This window comes from Melospiza melodia, chromosome 5 (assembly GCF_035770615.1).
Source record: "Melospiza melodia melodia isolate bMelMel2 chromosome 5, bMelMel2.pri, whole genome shotgun sequence".
Taxonomy (NCBI): Eukaryota; Metazoa; Chordata; class Aves; order Passeriformes; family Passerellidae; genus Melospiza; species Melospiza melodia.
In genome coordinates, this window is record NC_086198.1 from 35,194,720 (window position 1) to 35,214,706 (window position 19,987).

At 39.9% G+C, this 19,987-nt stretch overlaps 1 protein-coding gene and 1 long non-coding RNA gene across 3 annotated transcripts in view; one reads left to right on the forward strand and one right to left on the reverse strand.

Annotated features, from left to right (window-relative positions):
• SYNPO2 (synaptopodin 2) overlaps positions 1-19,987 on the forward strand; it is a 79,796-nt gene that overhangs the window by 18,642 nt on the left and 41,167 nt on the right. The window lies entirely within an intron of this gene.
• Positions 16,533-19,132, reverse strand: LOC134418562 (uncharacterized). The gene is made up of 3 exons (XR_010027811.1): positions 18,713-19,132; positions 18,097-18,235; positions 16,533-16,837 (listed from the first exon to the last, which is right to left on the reverse strand). It is a non-coding gene; the product is annotated as an uncharacterized LOC134418562 (long non-coding RNA).

A 19,987-nucleotide genomic window follows, 5' to 3' on the forward strand; every position in this document is an offset into this window, starting at 1 on the left:
ATACAGGAGTGCATTTCCCTACTGCTGAGACTTCCCTGATGGCAGCTTTTGCAGATACTCATGTCTAAGTGAAAAAACATAGTAATGCACAGCAATAGTTAGAGAAGAGCTCCTACTGCAAGAGATTGCTAGCTCATATATTCAGGGCAATAATACAACGTTCAGCAAAAACAACAGAAATACTTTCAAGTGGAATAAAGAAGTACCTTGGCTTTTAGGTGGTATTCTCAAATTATGATTTCCTGCCTAAAAGAAAAAAGGATAATGAAGATAAACACAAGGCAATGACAAGAAATAAAGGAAACAATCTTATAAAAAATGACAGGGCAGGAAGCATCATACATTTTGTATATGAAAAAAGACTCCAAAGGAAGTGTAGTGATAGTCCATAAAAATGGATTATCTCAAACTGCTGTGGAATTTGCAGTTGAGCTCCCATTTCCTTCAAAGCTTGAAAATGACAAGTTCCTGTAAAGCAGCCTCCTCAAAGTTGCAAAGGCCAATGGTTTAGTTTCTATTTTTCCTACTGCAGAGCAAATGACTGACAGAGGTCAAGCACTCAACTTGAAAGTAAAGTCCTTTCCTCAAGTCCCTTTCCTGTTGTTGCCTCCACTTAGTGTTCCACTCTCTTGGTTTCTGAGTTCTCCTATGCATTAGTTGGCAGCCTCAGCTCATAGCAACACAAATTTACATACAGCACCATCAGAATTCCAACTTGGTGTATTTTGAAAGCCTAAATTTAAACCAACCCTTATGGAAGAAAACTTATCAGATACTTCTGCTGGAGGAAAATCTCCATGTTCATAATATAAAATATCTTTTGCCTGCCTTTTTTGCACTCAGGAGCAGAAACCTAAATTGTTTGAAATGTTTTTTTCTTCAACTAATACCTTTTTTGGTTATGGACTAGTGGTGCTGACAAATATCCAGCTCTTGCCAGGAGCTAAACTACTAAATGTCAATCTAGTCCATTTTTGACAGTACACATGCAAGATACGGCCACAGCTGTAAAACAACATTTTTAGCATGCTCCTTAGAATAGCTAAAATCAAAACTGCAAGAGAAAGCACAGCCAGTTTCAAACCTTGGTGTATAACAGCAATAATTATTTCTGAAAAAAAAAAATAGCCTGGTGCACAGAACAAGGGTAACAACAAGTTCTAATAATCAAAGTGCATTCTAGTGAAGTTAAAGATGGAGTACAAAACACAAAATCAGAAATATTATTCAAATTTCCTAGTTTGACCCATTTTAAACTCCTGCAATGTGGGTGAGAAGTCTGTAATATTTTGTGCTTATATATTTTGAGGCATTTGGATGCCAGGACCTAATTCTTGGCTTGGGCCCAGGACTGCTCCAGCAAACTAATTTCAGAAACACCAAGTGTAGTTTTCATAGTGATGTGGTCAGCAGAACTGATTAATGGCAATGCAACGTGCTGAAGGGCTCCATTGGAAGAGCTGGTTCCAGTAATTATTGCAGCAGCTACAAAGAGCTGATGAGGGGCAGGGATGAGTTATGAATCCACACAGAATAGTCCCAGATTACAGCCCAGGGCCTAAACTTATGAGTCAGATACAGCTTTCTCTGGAAATAGCTAGGATTTGGGTTTCCAACTACTGCTCTTACCTGCAAATCTGCCTTTATCACAGCTGAGTTGTTAAGCGGATCAGTTCTGAATACATTTTGCAGTCAGAACCTCATCTAATGTCTCCCTGTCCCTCATCCCTCTGTGGGCTCTGACACCCACAATGCGCTCCTCTGATTTCCTTTTGCACAGACACATAAGCACACAACTTCCACCCCTGAATTATACAAGGGTAACTGGATAATTATCCAATTAATTGGATAATTACCTTGGTCTAGGAAGCTGTCTTCAAACACCTCATATTGCTTGGTCTACCCTAACTCCTAACCTGGGCCCTATTTTCTTCTGCTCTCTCCTTTGTTTTCTGGTTCTTTTCTTCTAAATCCTTCTACATACATCAACTACATCAATTCTGACATCACCTGGGCTGTTAGGGTTGTCTTTTTGGTCATTTCTACCAGGGGACAGCTCCACTATGCTTCCCCCTGTTTAATGGCATATACATGTCCTTCCAGGCACTTCCATTCCTTCATCTGTCAGGTGTTTTAAGGAAGGGAACTCAACAGGCAGGTTTGAAAGAAACCATTCCAGGTAAAGGTACTGGGAAGCCTGATGCATGATGAATACAAAAGTTCAGTCTGGGATTGTGAGGGTTATCAAACAGGGAAGAACAGTAACTGAAATGTATTAACTGCTTCACTACAAACACTGTGTGCACAAGAAGATGTAAATGATAACAGTAGATTACACTTGGTTCACAAGCCTTCAAACATACTCAGTATGAAATTCTTTCTCATTTATGCAGCTGAGCAAATTTACTTCAGCCAGCAGGTGGGGGGGTCTAAGAAAACTGTTTGGACTATAGAACAAGAAGGCATCTGCACAGCTGAAAGAGCTTTGAAGACATGCCAAATTTATTTCTCTCAATAAGGTTAAAACTTTTCTAGAAAAATCCTAGTATTACTTCTACTCCTTACACCAAATAAACCCCAAATGAAAACAGCATCAGGGACAGCCATAAAAGAACTTTTATGGCCCTACAGACAAGGTGTCCCAAAACAGAACAGTATACAAATGAAATACTGAATAATTTACATGTTATCTATTCAAACAACCATCAGCCAAACACGTCTTTGAAAGTGTTGATATGAAATACAGAAGTTGCCTGTTCCCAGCAAAAATCACCTATAGATGCTTGCAAAGAGCAACATCCTGTTACAGGATGCTATTACTGTTATGCTTCAGTACTTAACTAGCCTTGGCAGGCAGAAGGAAAAACAAAAATATACTCACGTTCTGGCAATCTACTGCATGCTGCATTTTAGAGCATTGCCATGCAACCATCTTGTCCTATTTAGGAAATTTTTCTGTCTAGATTTCTTTGTCTGGATTCAATAATGTAACTGCAAGCTGATCCAAAATGACAATGAGCTTCATTCCAAGGGCAGTAGGAGAACACAGCGCTCCACTGCTTGTTCATAAGGAGGATGCAAAGGATCTGTTAGGCTCCTAAAGGAAGAAGCCTGTTGCTGGCACCTTTCAGGTAGAATTTGTTAGTATTGCTGATTTGCTACATTTGTACACAACATAGTAAAGTACATAAATCTCAAGATCAAATTCTCACACAACATAAATGTTCTAAGCATGAAGCTTGGAACGACTGGATTGTATTCAAAGCTTGGGTGAAAAAAAAATAGCAATTCCTCTTGTGCAGCTAAATTTGGAAAACAAGTGATCCCAGGTGTGCTCTGCAGTGGTTTGTGGGCTTCTTTAAGAACATAATGCTACTCAGTGCAAGTCAGGCCCACAATATCCCATTCCTCAACAGTGGGCATTGGGGCTCCCTTGCTTAATAAGTGGAAATACTGGAAAGGTGTTTGGTATTTTCCTTCTGTTTTCTCTGTCCCCCACATTACATAAATCCAAATTTTCAATTTAAGATCACTAGAGATTCAAATTCAAATAACCTTAAATGTGCAACTACCTTTTGGCCCTATCTAGACAATTTCTTGGCCTACTCCTTTTATGATAGTCCTTCATCATTAAATCTTTTGTGTCAAGAGAGGTAACTGGAAATTCCAGGCTTCCAGTTCTCTGTTCAAACTTGATTTTAAATCTCTGTAGGATGCAAGGGGCAAAGCACATTGGAATTTCTTTATGAATCCCAACTGGAAGCTGTGCTGTTAGATCTCCTGTGGCCACTGTGGGGGAGATGGCTCCAGTCCCCACAGAAACATCCAACAATCCTCTTGCTAAGTAACTGGACAAGTAACCATTGGTGCAGGATCACACAGAGTGCTGTCATATGTTACTGCACTCTTATCTTTGAGCTTTTTCTCCTCGGATGAGTTCATTTTTTAATCCTAACATGAATTTGACACGATTTTTGGCCAAAAAACAAGGCTAGTTCTGTGCCAGAAAAGCCCAGGATAAATGTGTCAGAACCTATTTTCATCTGCTTAGTTAAGTCTTACAGAACAACATTGAAGCCCTTCTCCCCATCCAGAGCTATGCCTACCTTGAATGGTTTGTTTATTTGTACTCAGGATAGCTAGGCAACAAGGGAACAAGTGCCCATGACCTGGTAAAACTGCATTGTATTAAGCTGTGTCCAACTCTATTTTAATGTCAAGAGATTAAACCAAATGCCAAACCTAGACCAAAACCATGGAACTGTGGGTTTCTAATGTTATCTTTATCTCTTTTTTTTTTTAAATTATGCTGGGTGGTAGCAGTATTACTGACAGAAACAACTGTAGCTTTAACTTCTGATCCAAATCATGCACACTGAACTCACATTTGCTTTTTTACAATCAGCTGAAGATGCAGTTGTGATGAATCTTTATCTCCTCCCTATCAGAGTGCAGAGAAAGCATCACCTCTGAGACACCCAAAATGAGCTCTTGCCAGAGGAAGTGTGTGGTACCTGACTAGCTGTGGGTCTGCAGAGGGCTCTGGCATATGTGAAGTCTGTCAGGCTGAGTGTGAGGTAGGTTTGTCTGTCCCTGTATCCCAGTCTGGGATCTGGGAGTACTGGGGAGCACCAGGGAGGGTGCAGGAGCTGCTTGCACACGTTCATTCAGGTGGAACCAGATTGATGAGCCCAAGCTCAGGGCTGTGCTGCAGCCAGCAGAGGCAAGGAGGATGCTGCAGCCAGCTGTGAGAGCAGGGTGAAGTGGATATAACAGAGAACAAATCCGGCCAAGTTTTTCAAGTGTGGTTTGGCCTCAGAACTGCTGGGAATCATTACTGTGTAATATATTAGATATGCCTGAACAAGTTAAATTTTTCGTTTTCTTGGACAATGAAACAATATTCCTTCTCTTCTGTACTATAAATTACTGCAAAATACAAATTGAGATATCCTGTTGATGTGTGGGTTTTCTTTCTGGTTTTGTTTGGTTTGGTTGTTATGCCTGGTTTCTAACAAAGCATAACTTTCAGTGCACATTCATGTCAGCAATGGCCTTATTTGAAACAGCAGATCTTCTCAAGGTGCCTCGCAGGGTGGTGACCCTTAATTCCAGGCAGCCCAGCTTAGATTAAAACCACATGAAACAAGTTCATCTTTGTAACCCTGCACTAGTGGATTTTCTGCTTTCCTCAAACACACAAAGAGCCTGCATTAAGACTACCCTAACTCATCTTTATGTTGGTCACATTTTCTTAAAATTGTCTGTCTCTCATAGTTTGAGCTCTAAACAATTATTACAATCACAAGCATTCCTCTTGAATAAGGACCAGAGTCATTTTCATTTTAAATCCAACAACAAAACCATCTTTTCCTATAAGACAAGATTTCCTGTTCTCTCCTCCTACAGAAGTCAGCTGCCTATCATCTTCCCCAGGGTTATAAGAAGATGAAAGCATGTACTGCAAGTCAGTGGCTATGCCTCCCCCTCCCAAAAGTAGCTGGCTAGAGTGGAGAGGAGAAGGAAAAGAAAGGAACATGGAATGCAAGAACAAAACCACAAAGCTCTTTGGGGAATTGAAAATTTTAAAAAAGGGTAAAAAAAGGAGGAAACACACAACTGCCACCACCAGTAACTGCAAGATCCTTAAAGAGGAGCTGTGAGGAACCACTATGGTTTCATTTTAAGACAAGATCAACAAATATGATACAAGACTTTTCAACACAAGCCAAACCACGGCCACATTCTCATTATCACAGTGACACAGGGCACCCAAATCCAACAAAGACCACCCTTTCTGAATTCTCTTTCCCTCTGAGCAATCACTACCTTCAGTACTGCTGTTTTGTTTTTGTTTAGAGATCAAAAATCTTGTTGGTTAGGTCTTTCTCTCTCAGGCTTTCACAGAGGGTTTATGACAAGTTGGTATGATCTTTCATGATCATAAGTTCTGTGATTCCCATCTGAATCCCCACATCCTTTTCTTTCCTTCTAAAGCAGCTGCTCTGATCATACAGGCCTTGAATCAATTCAAGTTTTTAAAACTGCACTGGAGATGCCTCAATCCCATCAGACACTTGTGGAAACTGATTAATAATAACAGCTTTACTGCTACTATCCACATGTACATCTTTTTATCCATCTTTCCTCTTCCTGGGGAAAAAAAGGTCCTACCTAGCACTTTTAGAGATAAATAAATGAAGCATTTCTAAAGCGTCAGCAGATCCCCAACTCCATCATAAATGTTCAACATGTTCAAGAGGAACCCAGAGTGAGTACAAAAGACATGAAATACTGTGTGAGTGATCCTCTAATATAATAGTATTTCATTTCTAAAATCTAGTTGTTGTTTCTAGCTTCTGGTCAGTAAACTAATGCTGATATTTTTTTTTTTTCTTTGAGAGCACCATACAGTGTTAGGTGCTTTTGTGACTTTCACAGTGCATCCATTGCAATAAGGAGCCATTTCTAAACCAGTGTAGACTAATTACAGCACCTGGAACAAAATCTTGTGCTCTGAATATATTAAGCATAGCCACAGAAATTATCTTGAGCACCTGCTCTCAAAAGTTGCAAAACTTCTCCTTAAATAAGGAAATACAGCCAGAAGACTTAATTCATAAAACATCAAAAAAGAAGCCCTCTGATTTACCTTCTGTCCATATGTGTGTTGATGTTTTCTCAAAGTTGTGAAGTACTAATTATCCCCAAGGCTAAAAGCAAATTCCTCATATAATAAATCCTAATCATAAAGCAGCCACTACAGTTACAATACTTTGAGAAAAATCAGTTGATCCTCTAATAGTTCAAATTTTGGCTGCAAAAATACTTCTGTTCATTGAGTAATGAGACAGGAACCCTTTATGAGCCCCTGAAAGTAATTCAGCCTTACTAATTTTCCATCAGAGCTTGTAATCTTGCCTAAACATTAAATTCCAGATTAAAAAAAAAAAATAAAAAGAACCTTAAAACCAGAAAAGTAATTGAATACTGTTTTTTAAATTGTGGTTTCACTTTCTGTAGGAAGCAAATGTTTCTGTGGGGATCACCTGAAGGAATGCCAAATATCCATAACAGACTTCAGCACTGCATTTCATAGAGTAGTGCAAACCTTTTCACAAATAAGCAAGCTTGAAGGAGCTTAGTTCAGTTTTAAATAAGCATAAAATTGCTTTGTTGTTTCTTCAGTTTTCATGCAGAACTACGTGAAACAGAGCAATTTCAACAGAATTCAGCAAGGAGATTTGTATCAGTTCATTTTAATTCAATTATCAAGCATATAAGCTCTTCATATGGACAGACCCAGAGAAAGCAAAATTTAAGTTTTCACAGCCATGCTTGTGGTCTTGAAATGTGAAACTATAAAAACCACATACTTCAGAGTTTATAATTAAATGAAGGAAAAGTGTCACCTCCACCTCCCGCTTTTGAACATCTGTAAAAAATAAAGCTAATTTACTACAATATTTTATTTATTCAACATTAGGGTCAGTTATGCTTGTAGAAGAAGCATCTTTGCACAAGCTACATATACAGCAATTAAAAAATGTACAGACAACAATATTTGCACTTAGAATCTGGAACTACAAATAAGCAACCAACAAAACATGGAACATTATGCTGTGATAATGTAATGAGGGACAAGGTTTGTCAAAAAATCTTGGAATATGTGTTTTTCAGAACTTTTGGGACGAACCTACAACTAACAAACATTGATTCCTACCTACTCTCTCAGCCAGAAGTGGCACATGATGTGAACTAACCACAGTCATAACCTGCTGTCATTACATTGCAAAGGTTCCACATTGCTAGAGTTTTGTACCTCGGTGTTTCTCACAGACAGCTCCTCTAAGCACTGACTCTTCCTTCTCACAGCAGCCAGCTGACTCCAGATCCCCTCACCCAACCAACCAACCCACTCTTTTATAGCACTCTTCTTGTTATTGGCTACAGCTGTGGCCAGCTCCTAATCTTGAATAATTAACCCAGCTGCAACTCTTTAGGGAGTAAGATTACTTCCTATACTACCTTTATTTACTTATATTGTATCCCCCTACAATAAGCCCACAGAGTGCTCAAGCAGATGATTTGTATAAATATACACCATTAATTTATACAGCAGCTATCAGCTTAGGCTCAGAATAATGCTGATACAGCTGGCTGAACCACAGTGCTCAGAACTGTTACACAGTTACAATCCTGAAATGCAGCACAAAACAGAACCAACAGGAGTAAAAATTTCTTTGTAAGGATTCTGTTGCCACAAAACTGGAGGTTTTCACAAGCCCTTATGAGACTCTACAAATTAACGCTGGTGGTATTTGCTGTACTGGTCCAAAAAAAAAAAAATCCTCTCAGCATCTAAAACACATGGATTTTTTTTTCCCTTTTACATGAGAATCATAACTTGAGTTCTATCTTTAACCTGCTAAAGTGATTTCAAGTGTCAAACCTCTGTCTGTACTAAAGAATGGGACAGAATGGAAAGCACACAGCAGCCTCACACAGGCCATTGGGGAAATGCTGTGTCCTTGTTGTCATCATATTGCAAAAATCATATCCTATACCTTCTTGGTGACTTCTCATGGGCGGTTCCTTGCAGCACCGACTCCTTCCTCACAGCACAACCAGCAAACCCCAACTCTCCCCTCACCCACTCTTTTGTAGCACTCGTCTTCTCATTGGGCACAGCTGTGGCCTGTTAAGGGCAGGGCTGCTCCTGATCTTTGGTGATCAGTACAGCTGCAACTCCTCAGGTGTGAGACTACCTTCTGCACTATTCTCTTACATTCTATTCCTCCACATGTCCTAGTGCCAACAACAATGGAAAGGGTAGGTTTCTGCAGCTAAACCTGGAGCCAGACAGGTGCAGATATGTTGTTTCCACTGCCATGAGTTTAGATATCCATTCGTAGGGTTTAGAAATGTGGAAAAATTGTTATGCCAGCAAAAATTTTTGTGTAGACATAGTCCAAACTTAATAAATCAACTGCCTGGAGACCCTGTGCTTAGAAACCTGGCCCTCATCTTCTCCCACCTTCTACAACACATGTAGACATGATTGTTTTGGGTTTTTTTGTTTCTAGGAGACATAAGTTTAATAATTTAAGAAAAGATATCACATTGAATACACAAAGAGATGACAAGATATCTCGGGAATGAATCTATCCACATAAAAAAATAAACATTGAAAAAGAGGAGAACAGAGCTGAGTGAAGGAATTTTTAGCAGCAGGAGACTATAGTGTGTAGGTAAAAATGTACAATGATAAAATGGTAAGAGTTAATAAACTTAGTCTTCCACAGAGAAAAAAAAAAAAAAAAGAGATAAAAAGCCTGAGCCTTGTTAAACTTTAGAAGTGTAATATAGATGTAAAGCACTAAAAATTATTGCTCTCATCTTATTCACGTACCACTTTCTACAGAGTTCAGGCAGTGCCTTTACATCAAAGAGAGCTGGAATGAAGCCTGGTCTGGCAGCCTGGGGTCTGGCTGAGCCTGAGTTCCCTGTGGATTTCTAGAAGTGCTGCAGCCCAGAGCTGGGCTGGCATGCTTGAGCAGAGGGCTGCAAGGGCTGGGCTTGAGCAGAGCTCAGCAGTCCCTTGCACTGCTGAGGATACAAATCCAGAGAAGCCTTCCAGAGGACCTTGCCCCAGTGCTGAGCAGCAGAAGGGCAGAGTTACAGAGGAAAATACACATAGCTAGCAATGCCAACTGCAGTTGGTTTAGCACAGAAAATTGACAGGACTGAAGCTAAAACGAAAGTTTGGAAAGAAGAGTTTATGGATTCTAAATGGAATGTGAAACTGCTGTACAAGGTGTGGATTCTGCTCCAACTGCAGCCATTGCAAGCTGTCCCCCATACTGTATGTCTATTCATATCTCATCTGTCTGGAGAGAAAAAAAGATTAAGGAAAAAAATCCCCCAAAACCACTAGTGACCTAATGACTACTTCTGGACAACATGACTTTGAAGTTTTCTAACTTGCTTCACTCTTTAACAGAGTTTATGGGTTCCCCTGCTATTTAGCTTCAGTAGACCACAAGGAACCAGGCTTCCAAATGACCTGGGTCCCATTTTTCGTGACATATTTAGGCAACAGTTTCCTGAGGATCTTCCTTCCTCATTCAATTTCCCTGGCCCACGTACTACTGAGGTGCACTCAATTTTCTTACTGAAAGAATACATTTCACAGTTTTCACAATACTTTCATCTTTTTGTGGAGAATACTAAGGATAGTAAACAGTAATTCCCACTCTCTCACAGCAGAATATAAGCAATTTTGATTGGCATTAGTATACCTTTTTCTAGCCAGCTTTGGAAGAATCAGCACTGAGTGAGGTCCAATTACAAGCAGATTTGCTGGATGCATTTTCCTTTCAGCAACAGCATTAGTCATCTGAAAATGTGTATGGGTGTCCATGCACTTATATTTTTCTATACTTCATAAAGGAACTCTCCCTGATAGCTTTAAGCTGCAATAAGCAGGCAAAAATGTCAATAAATATCTTTGTCATCATGGTAAATCAGCCATTTGAGACCAGGGAGATCCCAGTGTGTTCCCTGATAAGGAAATTAGATAGGATGGGCAGTACTGCTAAGACATCCACTGTAATTATAGAACATTAAAGTATGTGTTCAATATTTATATCTGCTTACCTTAAGAACACATCATGAAAGAAGGTATTTGAGGGCAAGATATGGTCTGAGGAAAAAATAACTGACTTTGCCATTAAATAAAAACAACAATCTAACCTGTTTAAAACAGTCAATACACGGTCACATAAAATGTGACAGCCACATTCTGTGGAAAAAGGGATAACTGTAAAAATGATCTCTTAAATCTGCTTTATTTTGAGAGTTCAGGATATGAGAAAATTCATATTAATAACATCCTTTGTTAAAAAAAAAAAATACTGTCCACGAGGCACATGGGATTGCCACGACTCTTAAGTTTATATTTTAGGATAATGAATGCTCTCCAAAGACTCCTTGAACATTTCCTTGCTTGGCTTTTGTACAGTAAGTATGCTGTGAGATTTCAGGCTGACCTTTAGCTTTTGGAAATCCCTGAGTCCATGCTTGCAGAACAAGGCTGTACATTTCAGCTAAACAGAAGAAGGAAAAACAACGAGGAATGTTTTGTTATAGGATAGACAAATTCCTTTTTAACAAAGGAAACATTGCTGATTCAACAGAATACAGCTAGAGATGTGTTAAGTGGAAAGTAGGAGAAATGTCTGATCTGGCAAGAAAAATTTAAGGAAGGACATTTTTCTAAAGCTGGGTGACAATGGTTGCCATTACACAGAGGGTGAGTGCAAAGATATTGCTTTTGCCTTGCCTCTTCATGCATACAGCCCAAAGAACCAATGCTTTTTCCAGATGCATGTCAAATCCAGCATGTTATCCTTAATGAGGGAATGGAATAAGGCATCTCAGGGACTTGCTGGGTGCAATCTGCTGTGGAGGAGCAGATAACATGCAAGGGAACAGATAACATGTAGGATCATCACCATCATCACGGTTGCCAAGCTCCCTGCTGGACCTGCCCTTGCAACTCGTCTCTCTCAGACTGTCCTGTGAGATAAAAAGGAGCAACACAAAGGTAACGCCCTCTGATCACCTCCTTATCTGCAGGGAGATCTGTACCCATGCCCTAATCAATATTTATATCATCTAAGCTGCTTCTTAAGAAAAAAAAATCAAACCACAGATAAAAGTTGTTTTATTAAGAATGAGCAAACTCAATCCTCTTTTGAATTCTCACAAGCCTACTTAAAACACTACTAAAATTAGAATTTTGTCCTTTTTAATTCATTACAACCCAAATAGCTGAGACAATGCCAGTTCTTTCCAGACTCACTTTTCCCAGTAGATTGCTTTAAGGGACTTTTATACTGGGAAATAAAACTAATGTCTTGTTTGTTCTCATATCTGACTGGGGACAGCAGAGTTCCAAAAGAAATACAAGAATTATTTGTTTATGTTAAGATAAAGCCCTGATATAAGATGTCATCTCATTTATGATTTCTCCCACAAATTTAGTACACTCAGAACCAGATGCTTCTTATTCAGAGCGATTAATTGTAAGAAAACTTCCTAATATCTGGGTCTAAGGTTTCTCAGTTCATTTCACTTGGGTGTGAAAACAGAGAGGAATGAAGTGCAGAGAACAAAAATTGTTCCAGAAAAAAAAAAGGAATAAATTTTCACTTCACAACCTGCAGTACTCTCAGCTCTTTTAAGTACAATACTTTAGGTCAGTCAAAACTGGTTTGAACTGCTCATATTTCCTGTTGGCATTACTCAATTTATAATTGAAAATCATTAGTGCTTTGAATGGAAAAGCTGAGTTACAGAAAAATGAGAGGCAGAGGTAGAGAAAAGAGAAGTCTGAGGGCCTTAACAGTAAGAGGAATAGTGATCTCCAGTGCCTTGTATGTGTCTCTGTTCAGATTAGTTGATGATTTCCTCATCTTCCTCAGCATGAGAATTAGAGCAGATGAGCCATATGAGGGTTGTGCAATCCATACAGCATAGCATGCTTCCAGCTATTCCCTCTTTTTGTAATGTACCAAAAAGCAAGGAATGATTCAGGATAATCATCAAGCAGGGGGATTCTCTGATAAAAACAGGGGTCTTCTGTAGGTGATCTCACTGAATGCAAAACCACTATAATGCCCAGAGGCAGAGAAGAAATTGCTTAGAAAGGAAATAAAAAAGTAAAAAACCAAACCACTGTCAGAATTGGACAGGAAATAGAATTCCCATTCCACTGCTTTTTTTAGGTGTATCTTCAAGTATAAGAAGTCTTATCTTTTATGAATCATGTTAGAACTGCTGCAGACTTTGTAAATGACAACGGACATAATTAAACCAACTTCCTCCAAGCAAGGTAATCATCAAAACCCCCTTGATTTCTGCTTTTTTACAAGAGATTTGAGAAAACATGTTAATAACAAATATCCAGCTGGTCTACAAGCAAGCATTAAAAGACAAGTGACTGGTGCCTTATAAGAATGTATCCTGCATGTTGCAAACTTTTGTTGTCATATGCAATGCTTCTAAATACATAGATACTTTCCCTTAAGGAAAACCTGGGGAACAGATCTGGATGAAGCCCAAATCTCTGCATTAGTCATAATTAACTGTAGGGAAAGATTTGATCATTTCATGATCCACACATATCTGTGCATACTTGAGGGGCGGTATACAACATTCCCATATTTATTGCTCAGAGCTGAAGCTATAGTTTATACATATCCAATGGCTCTCTACAAGGCATTAGTATTTGAATAAATCTCCTGCCCTTTTGGTACTTGATAGTCTGAGCAGGAAGCCAGCACAGCTGTTGTGCCACAGTGCTCAGGGCAAGTCTAGATGCAGCAATTGATTGAGAGGATAGACAGCAGCGCTAAATCAAACTGTTAATTTCCTTACATTACTCACGTCAGGAACTGTTTGGGTTTCCTACATCTCACTGCATACACACAGTAACAAGAAGAGACTTCCAGAAGTCTTTTGTGTGTGTGCCTGTTCTCTCCTCAATGTTTCAGTCTTGAGCTGCTCTTTTTCAGTGTGTAGGGCCTCTGCAATACAGATGGCTTGTGATGAAGTACCCTCCAACTGCAAGGTGAGCAAGCATCTGCAGTGGATTAGGGTGACGTCCAAGCCATTCCAGACTCTCCGTATTAGATATGAACTTGGGTCAGGAAAGAAATGGAGCACTTGTTCATTGAGTCATCCAGACATTTCACTCATCTCAGCCATACTTTGGGAGCAGTTACACACCCAATAGCAAAAGTGATCTGAAATCTCTTTTGCCAGATGAGTCCAGATGCCTGATAAAGGCACTGGGAGTTACAGGAACCTTACTTTCCATAACCAGACCTTGGTAGAGCCACCAACAAGTGGAGTAACCTTTTCAAGATGATTGCAGAATCCTCTCTAGCACAGACTGTAGCTTCTGCACTGACCCCAGAAGAATGGCAGAGATTATATAATACACTCTCTCCTGTGGCTGCTGCCCTCTTGAGTGAAGTCAGCCTGGGCCTTATGGAGTCTCAATTCTGTGCTAAGTTATTCCAGCAAGGAATGCATTTCCCCTTCTTTTACATTATTTCTTTTCAGACACAGAGGTAAAGTGGCTCTGTGTTTTCAAGCATTCATGTTGCAGGCACTCTTTCTCTCAAAAATATGGCTGAGATGAACCAAGGCTGTTTGGGGCACCCTTCCAGACGTGTTTGTGTGGGCCTTTCCAGGTCTGTGGCAACTACACATTCAGTCAGGTCCTGTAGCCTGAGCTCCTGGCTGGTTTTCTCCCTTTCCCACAAGATTGTTTGGGGGGTGGCTAGCACTGAGCAGAGATGTGTGGGGCTGCTTGAGCCCTGAGGAGCTGGTACTCCACTGATTGGAGCTGAAACACCTCCCATCTACCAACCACACTGATGAGCTCTTGCACTGGGGCTTTGTCAAAACCTCAGTCACCATAAATCAGGACTTGTGGCCAGAGCTAAACTTCACAGAAACCAGCTTCAAGCCCAGAGCATTAAACCAGCATAGGCAATTCCCGACAGAAATTTGCTTAAACTCTTGTAAAATCCTTCAGTGAAGGAGTTTCCAGGACTCCTAACTTAGCAAAGTTCTGCACTGTCCTCAAAAATACTGAATATATAAGCTTACATTTTCTTCACTGAAAAGTTGATTTCTTGCTGTTTTAAGCTTACAAAGAAGAACCAAAAATTTTCCTGCCTTCCATATAATAGTTTCCTGCTGTGAAGAGGTTAAGTCCTCCCTCCCATCTCTAGTCTTGTTTTTGTGGGATTTTTTCCCCAAAAGAGAAAGACTGAATACAGTAAATTCCTCCCCAGCCTCCTTATAGGTCATGCTTTCTAACTCTTTGAGCATAGTTACTGATCTACTTTGGACCCTTTCCAATTTGCCCACATCTTTCTGAACTCAACAGGGTACTCAGAGCACCAAGTAAAGATAAATAATGACCTCACATGTTCTGCAGATTGAGCTATCCTATTAATATGGCCCAGGATCACATTTCCCTCCTTTCCTAAGGAAAGAACCCAAGAGACAACATGAAACACCACCACCTACCTCCTGCCCCAGGCTTCCCTTAGTCAGTTTGGAACCGCACTAAGCACCCCCAGAACCTCTGTGGCTGAACTGGTGTCCACAAGACAATTCTTGATTTATAAATTCCATTTTCCAAGTGAAACAGTTTGTGTTACTCTAACAAACTATAAAAATCCACTTTTTGTCTTGCCAGATAATTTTGAATGTGGCTCTTTCACAATGCCAACAATCACACCTTGTGGGGTCTCATTAGTCAATTATATGTGTTCACTCTTGCTTCAGTGAGGGATTCATGAAAATAAGTAATAAAAGGGCATTCTTTACATCAGTATATAACACTGCTTGGATGTAGAATGTTACTTTAAAAAACAAAACAAAAAACATTTTCCAAAGGATCTAACCCTGCAAAATCAGACAATAATGATAAATGCCTTCAAAGGCTGGTAAGGAAATGCCTTCCCTGGTGTCTCAGAGTACAACATGAGTAGTTTTCCAATCAAAGATAGAATCTTCTGGCAATAAATTGTGGTATGCTTTGTGTAAGGAAATACAGAAACTCACAGGAGATCTGCCATTAATGATAACAGCCAATTTTCAATCCCATGGGGATACTTTCCTGCATAGAGAGATTTGGTGAAAAGCCTCATGTTCTCACATCAAATAACATGTGAGAAGACAGAGAAGCATAAGGAATGCTCCGTCAGAATGGTCTTAGTAAGGATAAAAAAAAAAAAAAAAGACAAAATGTCCCTATCTCAGCTAGATCAAACTTGTGATTCTTACTGTTAATCTGAAGAGACTGTAAAAAGAGATTAAGAAATCTGAAAATGGTGCTGAAGAATTTGCAATGCTTTGAATGTGCAATATCAATGTGCTTACCTCCATCAGAAATTATGTCTTTTAATAAAGAGCTGCTGGGATATTTCACATCAAATGACTCCTCTTTGCAAAGCTGAGTTTTAAAGTCAATAGCTTCGAGGAGCAAAGAGTTTTAATGAAGGAAAGTCCCAAGCTTTCTGGGTTTTTTGATTGATTGCATTTTGTTGGTTTGTGGTTTTTTTATCATCCTCAGCCTATCTGAACAGATCTTAGTGTTCATATTTCACTTCTGCCAAAAAATATTCAGACATGGAAAATTACAAAAAAGCCACCCACTACTGTAGCTGCAGCTAATGGTTTTTTTTGTGGTTGCAGTACTCCTTTTCCTGAGTCTTAATTTTGACTTTATCTCCTTTTCTTTTTCCCTTGTCCTTGCTTCTCTGCTCCTTTTTACAATATATCAAGACAACAACATATGCAGTGTAGCAAACAGTACTCTGACCTTCAAGTTACACTTACTTACAAAATCATCTTAGTTTATTGAATTGCTTTTTGAATTGAATTATGACTATTAAGTAAAAAAAAAAAAAACAAACAAAACCAAAAAACCCAACAAAACATCATGATACCCATATATGTAATTTATTGTAATTTACTTTGAGTATGCCCTACAGTGGCCATTTCTGATAAGGAATGACTAGCAAGTGCGATTGTATGGAAAGAGAATGATAATTTTTCTCTGAGCAGACATTTTCATTTTCCTTCCGTGGGGATTTTCTGCCCTCTGGTGTTTGAGACGAGCACAGAGCGGTCAGGGAACAGATTAACTTCAGCCGCAGCGCCAGCTGAGTCGGAAACCTCTCATCAGAAAATATCAGGCTCACCTGACATGCACAATTAAACTCTGCACCGGTGGCAAAGCTTTCCACTACAATAAGGCAATAAGACTCCATTACCGTGCAGGTGTTTATTGTTATAATTAGCCACATTATATTGCATTGTACAAATGCACAGCACGCGTGCGCGAGTGTGTGTGTGTGTGTGTGTGTGTGTGTGTATGTATGTACCTTAGCAACAGGAGCAAAAAAAAAATAAAAAAAAAAATCAGTAATTATCAAAACGGACCAAATTTCACTACCCTATTTTAAGACATAATCTGGTTTGTTCTAAGAGAGACTGGGGCCCTCTGGTGGTGATCACCATTCAGATAAATCCAGAACTTTCTAAAGCTAGGGACAGTTAAATTCATCAAAGTATGGTTTTAATAGTGTCAGTTACGTTTTTTATATGCATGCTTTATGATAATTCCATAAAACTTTTATAATACTTTTTCTGTATTAAAAAAAAAAAGCAAGGATAGTGGGGTAAAAGGCAAAAAAACATATCCTACATTTGCCTGGTGTTCTCTATATGTGGTATTTAAATATTCAGTTCTAATGACAAACACTTATGGCCATGTACAATCAAACAATACTTAAAGGTACTCAACAGAAAAAGAACTATTCAGCATTTCCCCTCAATCTCATTTCTTTTACCCAGTTTGTTTACTCCTTTCTTGGATACTCAGAGCAAGTATCACAGCAAATATGTTTCAAAACAGCAGCACAAAAGGACTCCAGGAGTAGTAAGATATTTACCAATATTTTGGAAATTGGTGGCTTCTCAAATAAATCTTTATCCTTAACTAAATTCAGGCTTGTACAAACACATGCACAGTGCAGCTGGTTTTTGTAGCATTGTGCATTTTGTGCTGCTGAGTTAACCTTCAGTTAATAAGAGGAGGCCTCAGGAAATAATTGTACAATCATGACTTACAGACTGCTGGTGTTTGTTTACAACACAATGGTGTTGCTTAATCTTATTTGTCTCCTACAGCAGCATTTTAGTAAGAAATGTTTATTCTTTTCTGCTGAAGAAGTGCTTGGCCTCAATATATCATTTAGGAACTTTTGAACATGCAGAATATGTTACTGTCTTACATGACTGGAGACTACTGAGCCTAGAAAACAGAAGTGTGCTTATCTAGAGGGGCACGAGAGACAGACATTGGAACAAAGCTTCAGAAAAAATTGCAGATTGAGTTTATACTGGCACCAAAATCTTGAAGTTAATATTTTAAAAAGAGTTTGCAATGGAAATATAAATATAAACCAATTTAAATGATCATATATGTATTCTTGTACTAACCATTTCAGATGATCAATTGATGACAATTAAAATTTCAGATGTGATGTTGTGTCTCCCTGGTTTTCAGGAGTTTCAAGCTTTTTCTTTGACATACCCAACCAATGCCAAAAGCTCAGGTGATGCAGGATTATATACCTTGCTGTAATCAAACAAAAAAGATACTTCATTAATACTTAATTTTCTCAGGTCCAAAAGTGCCTTGGCGCTTATAGTCCTTTATTATCATCTTGGAATGGACATTTGTACTTACATTTTACTAATGGAAACACTATGTAATACATTTATGTCATTATTAAAAAGGTAGTGTTGATCAAATGGAAGCTTTTAGTTATTTAGCAACTGTCAGTTCTGATCTCCTTAGGACAGTAGCTAACAAAATAAAAACAAATTCAAGTGCAGGACAGTATCTTACAAGTGAAGCATGAAAATTTCAGTGGAAACCACACTGGAGAAATTATTTAAGAACACATTAAGGCAAATGACTGACCAGATGTACAACATTTTAAGAAATGACTTGTCAATATCAAAATCTCTGTCTGTTATTAAAAAACGAGAAGGAAAAAGTTCATTGCCATCTGAATGCACAGCAAGCAAAAGTCAGAATTAATTACCAAACCTTCAGGCAGTTGCTCGTTCGGGAAACAGTGCGGGGATTTGTTTAATCCCAGAAGGAAACTGTCCAGGAACTGTGGAAAGACAGCCCGGGATTCCTGCCTGGAGCCAGCTGCCAAGGGGATCGAGTGAGGAACGCGCCTTTGCGGCAGGGCGGGCCGGCACAGCGGGCACACGGGCAAGGACGAGGGGACGGCCATGGCGACATTTCTGGGGGGCTTCCTCAGGGCAGGGACAGCGGCAATTCACGGGGAAGAGGCACTTCCGACTCCCGTACGGGTGGGGGGCTGCTTTGTGCGGACCCCTCCTGGAGAACGCGTAAGGCCTTTAGCAGGACGGTATAGCAGAGTTAGGGCCGCGTTCCGCAGGTTTTTCAGGAATGACGCCTCAGAATTCCTGCAATTCCCTGACGGCGGGCGGGCCCTCAGCGCCGGCCGCCAGGGAGCAGCACGGGACCGCGAAAAGCGCGGGAAGCGGGGCCCGCTCCCTGTCCCTCAGCTCGGGCCCTCAGGCGCAGCCCCCAAACTCCAACAAGGGCCAGCTGGGCCGGGCCGCAGCGGCGTCAGTCGCTAACGCTGATTTCACCAGTCACTCTGCAAAAGTGCCCCTGGGCCCCCACATACTTGAACTGCTTCTCATGCTGTTAGTAATAAGGCAGGATCAGTATGCTGTGTGCTTCTAGATGCCCGTAATTTTATTTCTTTTGAATAAAAATAATAATAATAAAAAAAGGTCAAAGTAGAGATGTTGTTTCTCCTGCTATTCCTGGCTCAGTGCACTGAGTGGATTAAAGAATTTCCCTCGTTCAAACTGTTCAGCCATTGCTGCCTATACTCCAATTTGCCACCACCTAGTCCGCCCTGTGTTACCCTCTGCACAACCCAAGGGCGCTGTCTTTCCTTTTGTTACAGGAACGCACACATTACTTCCAGCTGCTGCTTTTCACCCCTCATTCAGTGTAGGTGTTCCTCACTTTATTCCCCTAAAGCCAAAGAGGTTATGTCACAGCTAGCCAGACAATAGAAAAACAGAAGTAGAAACTCTGGCCAAGGTAAGACCAGCATGATTTCAGTTCCATCCCTAACTCAGAATTCATCACAGGAGCTGTGTTGGACTACAGAAGAAGTGGATCCACTGTCCTTGATTTAGTTCTCTTACCTCATTGAGTCCTTACTCAAGCAAAAACTAAATTGGCTCCAGGTGCTGTGCTAACATTGGCAACAGCTGCTAAAACCTGTGTCACCTGGGCTGCACTTCTTTAAAACAAAACAAGAAACAT